General features: G+C 35.6%; 1 pseudogene; it reads right to left on the bottom strand.

The window, feature by feature from the left end:
- Positions 1-205: 205 nt before the first annotated feature.
- Positions 206-8704, bottom strand: part of LOC107846316 — a 22323-nt pseudogene continuing 13824 nt past the window's right edge.

Raw genomic sequence — 8704 nt, 5'->3', positions numbered from 1 at the left:
GGAATAGATTTGTTCATTTCACAGCATTAACCAAGCAAAGAAGAATTTTGAAAGGACAATTTTGAGTCACCTATTGATAGTTGGGCATCACAATGTATTTCAAAACACCAATTTATATCCACACATTCTCTTCATAGAAAGACTTATGCAGTACTAAGTTTTGTTACAAAATCAAACTTCAAATAGTAAAACATAGTAGCGGTAACTATGGAAAATTTAGTCTAGCTCTAGCATGTTTAAGGAGTTACTAAAAATGTTGGGTCGTATCTGGTGGATGGGCCTCAATTACAGACCTCTTAGTAACACCCACTACCATTAGTAGTTATCACCATGCCTTTGTTCTCATCTTGCCAACAAAAAGGTGGGATGCCATAATCCTCTTTCAAGAAACTCGAATCCTTGTTGACTAGAGCGACATTCCTCCCTGTGGCCGAGCGAAACACGCGGAATTTTCTGTGGTAGCCATCAACGAGGTGTAAATGGGCCTTCAGGTTATTTTTACAATCGAAATCACCATTGGGCTTGAGAAAAGGAGAGCGATGATGGTCCAATGCGAACTCTACCCCTACATGAGCATAACTCAAAGGAAATGAGAGTTTCTCTTTTAATTGCTTTTCAAATTAAAATATCTCATTAGTAATAATTCTAGGCATTGTTGGCACCATATCATGCACATTTATCACTCTCAAAACTATATTTCCAAGCCCATCACACCTTTCTTTAAATTCAAGATTTCCAACTCTAAGTCCAACAAATAAAAAAATGGTTATAGGAATTGTTTTAGTGATGGAATTACCAATATGTTAAATGTTCAATTTCATCTCAGCTATGTAATAAGCACTTAACAAAGCAAATGATGCACCAATAATATGTTGTTTCAGGTACACAATTTATATGTTTGTATAAATACTTCAACTTTTATTCAAGACAGTTTCAAGAGCACCTATGAAGTTCTTAACACATTCAACACAAGTTCATCAAGAACTATCAAAGAAGTATGTTAATTAAAAAAACCAAGATAAATTAGAAAAATAGAACCAAGTCCTACGATTTCACGAAGTGTCCTTAAGGAATTAATTTCCTAAAGTACCCAAGGTTGCGGAATTTTTCTCCTAGAATAAAATGGCTCACAATTAAAATGTAGCGGTACCTCAAACCTTCTGATTCTTCGAACACTCTCAATGGTAGATGATCAAACAGAGTTTTTATAGGTACAAGAGTGTTTTTCAATGCAGTAAGAATTCGTACTACCTGAAGAAATTATTTTAGGTATTTATAGCCATTAAATGCCCCTTCGAAAAGGAAGCAATGGTTTATGCAAGGGTGTATCACTTTGGAACAATCATGTCTGCCCATTCCAAAATAGTATGTCTTTTTTTGAACAGTCACATCGGGCCAAACAGCCACCCCTTTTAGGAAATAGTGTGCCTTTTCCTCGAAGGGTTCTGTCCCTTTCGAGGTGCATTTCTGATGCTTTTGATGGCATTTTTATGGAGAAAAAATATTTTCATTTTTTCTTGGATTTCTTGGATCACTTGTTTATACAAATTTCAAATATTTTTTTCAAAAAAATTATCGATCATTTGATAAATCTAAATCAAAATCCGAAGTTAAAGCCGAAGCCGAGCCGAGCGAGCGACACTGATGAACCTCTTGGTTCTTGCCTCACTATACGCTTGAAGGAGTGTTACTCAATAAAAACACAATAAAGTTGTTTTCTCCCACCAATGTGAGATAAGCATACTTTCCTTAAATAAGTACACTTTCCCTCCATTTTTCATTCACACCAATTGAACCCAATAATTTCTAACATGAATGGGGAATGACTACTCTTTATAAGACTTTATAGAAAAGTATGTGATACTCAAGAAAAGACTAATTACACCTGTATAAGTGGATTTACCTTTGAACTTTCTGTAGTGAACATACATCGGATGCACTCGGTCAATCGGTAGATTTAATATCTTTGAACCGTCGAGCTTTAATGTACACCTAGGCAATACATGTCACATAACCAAAATTTTACCATTATGGTTCTCACGGTTTTATTTGTTTCAGCCATGAACACATTTTGGTTTTTTGAGAGATTAGAGAATAGGCCTTTACTAACATTCTCCTTGAATCGGCTTCCACTTCACCCTCACATAGGTGATTTCTAAATGGTCAATCCTATAGATTAAACTATTTGGTCAAATCTTTCAAATTTAGATAATCATTAAAAGGCTTTACACCACAAGCTTTATACTTGTTTACAAAATATTGTCTACATCATGAGAATGGGTTGGGTATATTGAAAATGTTGAATGTGTCAGTCATAACTTTGTTTGATCTCCTTGAACCTACCTCTTAGGATCTTCAGTTTGCTAGGTAGAGTTACCATCATGCTAACTTGTCCTAGGCCATAAACTTATTCCCTTAGATGTTCTCTCAACTCCCTCTCTAGATAGGCCTTTTGTAAGTGGATCCGGCACATTATCCTTTGACTTAACATAGTCAATAGTTATAATTCCACTAAAGAGTAGTTCTCCAACGGTATTATGTATCCATCTTATATGATGAGATTTATCATAATACATCATGCTCTCTGCCCTACCTATCGCTGCTTGGCTATCACAGTGTATACATACTAGGGCCAATAGTTTGGGCCAATAACCAATATCTTCCAAGAAATTTTAGAGCCATTCTGCTTCTTCACCAGCTTCATATAATGCGATAAATTCAGATTCTATTATAGAGTGAGCAATATATATCTATTTGGATGATTTTTAAGAGACTGCTTCTCTACCTAAAGTAAATGCATATCACCTCGTGAATTTTACTTCATTCAATCTAATAATCTATTTTGCATCACTATATCCTTCAATTCTTGTTGGATATTTATTATAATACAAAACATAGTCTCGAGTGTATTTAAGATACCCCAAAACTCTTTTCATTGTGATCCAATGATTTTTGTTGGGATTACTCATGTACCAACTCAACTTACTAATAGCACATTCTATGTTTGGCCGTGTTCAATTCATTATATACATTAAACATCCCAACACTCTTGCGTAGTCCAACAGTGAGTCACTTTCACTTTCATTCCTTTGAAGTGCAAAGCTCACGTCCAATAGAGTCTTGAAAATACAAAATTCCAAATACTTGAACTTGTCAAGTACCTTTTCAATGTAATGAGACCGTAACAACGCCAACACTTGTGGAATCCTATGGATTCTTATTCCTAAGATCACATCCACAACTCCAAGGTCTTTTATATCAAACTTACTTTCAAGCATTCGTTTTGTAGCATTTATGTCAGAAATGTCTCTATTGATGATCAACATATCATCCAGATACAAACAAATAATGACATTGTGATTTTGAGTGTCTTTAATGTAAACACATTCATCACATTCATTTATCTTGAATTCGTTTGCCAACATGGTTTGGTTAAACTTTGCATTCCACTATTTAGGTTCTTATTTTAGTCCATAAAGTGAATTAACTAGTCTGCACACCTTCTTTTCTTTACCAGGAACCACAAAACCCTCGAGTTGTGTCATGTAAATTTCTTCCTCCAATTCTCCATTTAGGAATACTATTTTCACATCCATTTGATGAATTTCAGGGCCATATACCACTGGCAAGGTAATTAATATCTAAATTGATGTTATCCTTGTTACAAGCAAGTATGTGTCAAAGTAATCAAGGCCTTTCTTATATTTGAAGTCTTTTACTATAAATCTTGCCTTGTATTTGTCAATAGTGCAATCCACTTTCATTTTCCTTTTGAAGATCCATTTAAAACCTAAAGTTTATTTCCTAGAGGAAAATCAACCAACTCCCGAGTATGGTTGCTCAATATGGATTCAATCTGACTATTGACTGCCTCTTTCCAAAAGCATGAGTCTGAAGACGCCATCGCTTCTTTAAATGTTTGAGGCTCATTTTCTAAGAGAAATGTTACAAAATATGATCCAAACAAAGTTGATGTTCTTTGACATCTGCTAGGCCTTAAAATATCATCATTGTATGCATCCTCACTTGGTTCATATAGAGGTTATTTAGACCCTATACTAGACTGTTCATGTCTAGTTTTATACGGATAAATGTGTTCAAATAACTTAGCATTATCTTATTTAATTACTGTATTTTTATTGATATCTGAATGTTCAAATTTATGAATCAAAAACTAACATGATTTACTACTTTTAACATATCATATGCATACGCAATCCACTATCTTAGGTCCTATCTTAACCGTTTTAGGCATAAGAACTTGGACTTTCGCTAAACACCCCCACACTTTGAAATATTTCAAGCTGAATTTTATTTCTTTCCATATTTTATATGGAATTGATTGTGTTTTACTATGGGGATCTCTATTGAGTATTCGGTTAGCTGTAAGAATAGCTTTCCTCCCACAAGTTTTGCGGTAAACCTGAACTTATAAGTAAGACATTTATCATTTTTTTTAAGGTTTGGTTTTCTCTTTCCGCAATTCCATTAGACTGAGGTGAATACAAGGCAGTAGTTTGATGGATAATTCCATTCTCCACATATATTTTCACAAATGGAGATTCATATTCTCCCCCATCACTTCTTATTATTTTGATTTTTTACTCTAACTTTAACTTTTGTTCTATATTGCCTAAATGAATATATTGCTTAATCCTTACTGTTTAGAAAATAGACATAACAATACCTGGTGCAATCATCAATAAAAGTTATAAAATACTTTTTTCCACCATGAGATAGTGTTGACTTCATTTCACAAATGTCATTGTGGATTAAGTCTAAGGGATTAGAATTCCTTTTAACGGACTTATATGGATGCTTAGCATACTTTGATTTCACACACGTTTGACATTTTGATTTATTGCACTCAATTTTTGAAAATACTTCTAAGTTAATCAATTTTTACAATGTTTTATAATTGACATGTCATAATCTTTCAGGCCACAATTCATTAGACTCAGGCAAGTAAGAAGAAACAGAACTTTTATTGATTTCAACTGTCATTATGTTTAGCTTAAAAAGGCCCTCAGTGATATAACCTTTTCCTACATACACTTTCCCTTTACTAATTACAATTTTGCCAAAAACAAATACACATTTGAATCCATTTTTGTCAAGAAATGATACAAAAATCAAGTTCTTTCTTAACTCCGGTACATAAAGGACATTGTTGAAAGTCAACACTTTGCCTGACGTCATTTTAAAGCAGACTTTTCCCGTCCCTTCAAAATTTACAATTGCAGAGTTTGTCATATAGATCTTCTCTTTGCCTTAAGCCAGAGAAAATGCAGCAAACAACTCTTTATTGGTGCAAACATGGCGGGTGGCATCAGAATTCATCTACCATTCTCTTCGATTTCCCACCAAGTTAGATTCAGAAAGCATGGAACATAGATTATCCATTTTATTCTTAGATTTAACCATATTGGCTTGATCCTTCTTTTTGTCTTTCTTTGGGGCACACCAATGTATTTACTTATGACCAATCTTGCCACAATTATAGCATTTCCCCATCTATTTCTTCTTAGGTCAATTGCTTTCTTGTCTTGCTTTCTTTCGCTTCTTCGAATTGTCAGAGTATTCTTCTACAATATTAGCTCCATTTATTGCAGAATTTCCTTTCAACCTTCTCTCTGTGGCTTTGTTGTCTTACTCAATGTGCAACCTCATAACGAGGTCTTTGACTGTCATCTCCTTTCGTTTGTGTTTTAAGTAATTTTTGAAGTCCTTCCACAAGGGTGGTATAATGCCCTATATCCCGGACGTCACATGCTGCGTACGACCCCGAAGGACCACAAGCTAGCCCATGTTTGGTACTTGAATAGCATAAAATTGATAGGCATAAACACTTGATAGGCATAAACTTGTACATGAATGGGACCATATGATGACATGTCATGATTGCACTATTCAATTCATATAGGCATTCCAACAAACACTTTGGGGAGCATGATTGTTTCACATAATAATAACCACATATATATCATGGCTACAACATTCAACTTGTAAATTCAAGGGTTAATTATGAGAATCACATAATTCATCACCCATGTTATTTTTATTTGGTAAAACTTGTAATGAATCTTGAATTGAAAACCAACCATCAATACATACATGAACACATATTTAAATTCAAGTATGCAAATCATGAAATCATTAAACTTGTGGTTTAAAAAGGGTTCTTCAACTCCAAGGGTGGAAGGAAACCAGAGGATCAACACCTAACATACTTTGCTTGTTAATTTTATGAAAGTTGTTGGTGATTTCTTGTGCCTAGGACTTGAAATTGAATGACCTAGGGTTGTGTTCTTGAGAGAATTTCAGAATAAAGAATGAATTTTGCCACTAGGGTGGCTTAATCTCTTGTTTTAGGGCTGAACAAAAGTGGGAAATTAACTTAATTACCCCTCTAGACGCAGAATTAAAAAAGCAAAAAATTATGCATAGTGATGCACAGACTGATGGGATGCATCGATGGGATTGACACGATGGCTGACGAAACTCGCCGAAATCGTATCGGCTTAATGCATCGATGGCGGCGCATTAAGATCGTATCGATCCACTATTTTGGACACCCAAACGCACCTCAAACGATGTTTAAAAAATATGAAACTCATCCGAGAACACCTATTGGCATCCATGATCATGAATCAACTTAGAAATCAACATTTTAGGGTAGTAAGGGTCGAAAATAAAGTCATTGAAATATCAAGGCCAAATGTGAGACTAAGTGTCAATACTTAGCTAAATTTTTCTAAGTCAGGGACCTCTTACCATTCAATATAGGACTGGATTAGACTAGTACTTTTATGAGGTCTTACAATTTTTTCCCCTTGGGAATATTCATCCTTGAATGAGACTTACTAAACTGAGAATACTGATAGGCTAAGTTTACATACTGAACATGCACAATTGAAGCATGATTATATAATTGAAACTACTGATAAACTGAGTTTTCATACTTAACATGCATAACTGAAGTATGATTGAACTCTGAAGACATGAAACATGACTGAGCTATTTCATGAAGGTATTCATGATATGAGAATGCTATGCAGCTTAAACTGATACCATGTTTATAAAGGTAATCTGAGCATGGAACTGAGTAAATCTAAGGAAGACTATTACCTTGAGCTAAGTCTAAGTTTATAGAGAAGAGGTGAGGATACTTTCTCTGCATATCTACTTCTACTTCCTAAGTAGCTCTCTCAATGGACTAATTTTGCCAAAGAACTTTGACCCAAGGAACTTCTTTGTTCCTCAGTCTACGAACCTGATGATCAACAATTTTGACTGGGACTTTCTCATAAGAGAGACTGTTCTAAACATCTATACCGTCTATAAGGACTACAACCGCTGGGTCACCTATGTACTTCCTTAGCAAGGAAACGTGAAACATTGGATGTACTGAAGTTAGGTATGAAGGAAACTCAAGCTCGTAAGCTACCTTTCCAAAACGGCTGAGAATTTTGTGAGGACTGACATATCGGGGATTGAGTTTCCCCTTCTTGCTGAATCTCTTCACTCCCTTCATAGGATATTTTCAAATACACAAAATTGCTAATCTCAAATTCTAGATCCTTTATACTCACATATATATATGATTTCTGTCGGCTCAGAGCTGTCTTAAGCCACTCCCTGATCATCTGAACCTTCTCTAAGGCATCAAATAATAAGTCAAGCCCTACTCTTGCGACCTCACCTACTTCAAACCAACCAATGGAAGATCTACATATCCTCCTATAAAACGCCTCAAACAGAGCCATCTGGATGCTGGAATGATAGCTGTTATTATACGCGAACTCAATTAAAGGCAAGTGGTCATCCCAACTACCCTTGAAGTCAATGACACACACTCTTAGCATATCTTTTAGAGTCTGAATGGTCCTTTCTACTTGATCATCTGCCTGAGGGTGGAAGGCTGTAATGAGGTAAACTTGGGCACCAAGACCCTTTTGGAAAGCTTTCCAAAAATAAGAGGTGAACTGCATACCTCTATCTAAAATAATGGACAATGGAACTCCATGAAATCTGACCAACTCTCTAACATAAATCTTGGCATAATGCTCAGCTGAATAAGAGGTATAAACTGGCAAAAAATGGGCAGATTTGATCATTTTGTCCACGTGACCCAAATTGAATCATGTTGACGACGAGTATGAGGAAAACCCTTCATAAAGTCCATGTTCATTTCCTCCCACTTCCATGTGGGAATACTGAACTCTTGTATAGACCCACTAGGCTTCTGATGCTCAATATTGACCTACTGACATGTAGAGAACTTAGCCACAAACTCTGCAATGTCTCGCTTTATCCCAGTCAACCAATAGATCTCCCACACATCACGGTACATCTTAGTGGCCCCTGGGTAAATCGAGTAATGCGCACCATGTACTTCTACAAGAATTCACTACCTCACGCTATCCACACATGGCATATATAATCTACCCTGGCAATGCAGCACACCATCTCTCCTTGGGAGTAAACCTTAACTAAACTAGGATCTCTGTTTGGAACCAAAGAATATTTTGAAATATTCTGCACCCATACACTACCCTCAGCTGAATAAACCAAACGAACAACCAACCTAGCAAACTGATAAACTTTCTGAACTAATTTTTTCTTACCATCCTCAATGTGAGCAATACTAACTATAGACAATCTACTGAAAGCCTCAACCACTACATTGGCCTTGCCCGGATGA

Source organism: Capsicum annuum, chromosome 11 (assembly GCF_002878395.1).
Source record: "Capsicum annuum cultivar UCD-10X-F1 chromosome 11, UCD10Xv1.1, whole genome shotgun sequence".
NCBI lineage: Eukaryota > Viridiplantae > Streptophyta > Magnoliopsida > Solanales > Solanaceae > Capsicum > Capsicum annuum.
This window is presented reverse-complemented; position numbering and strand designations above follow the sequence as displayed.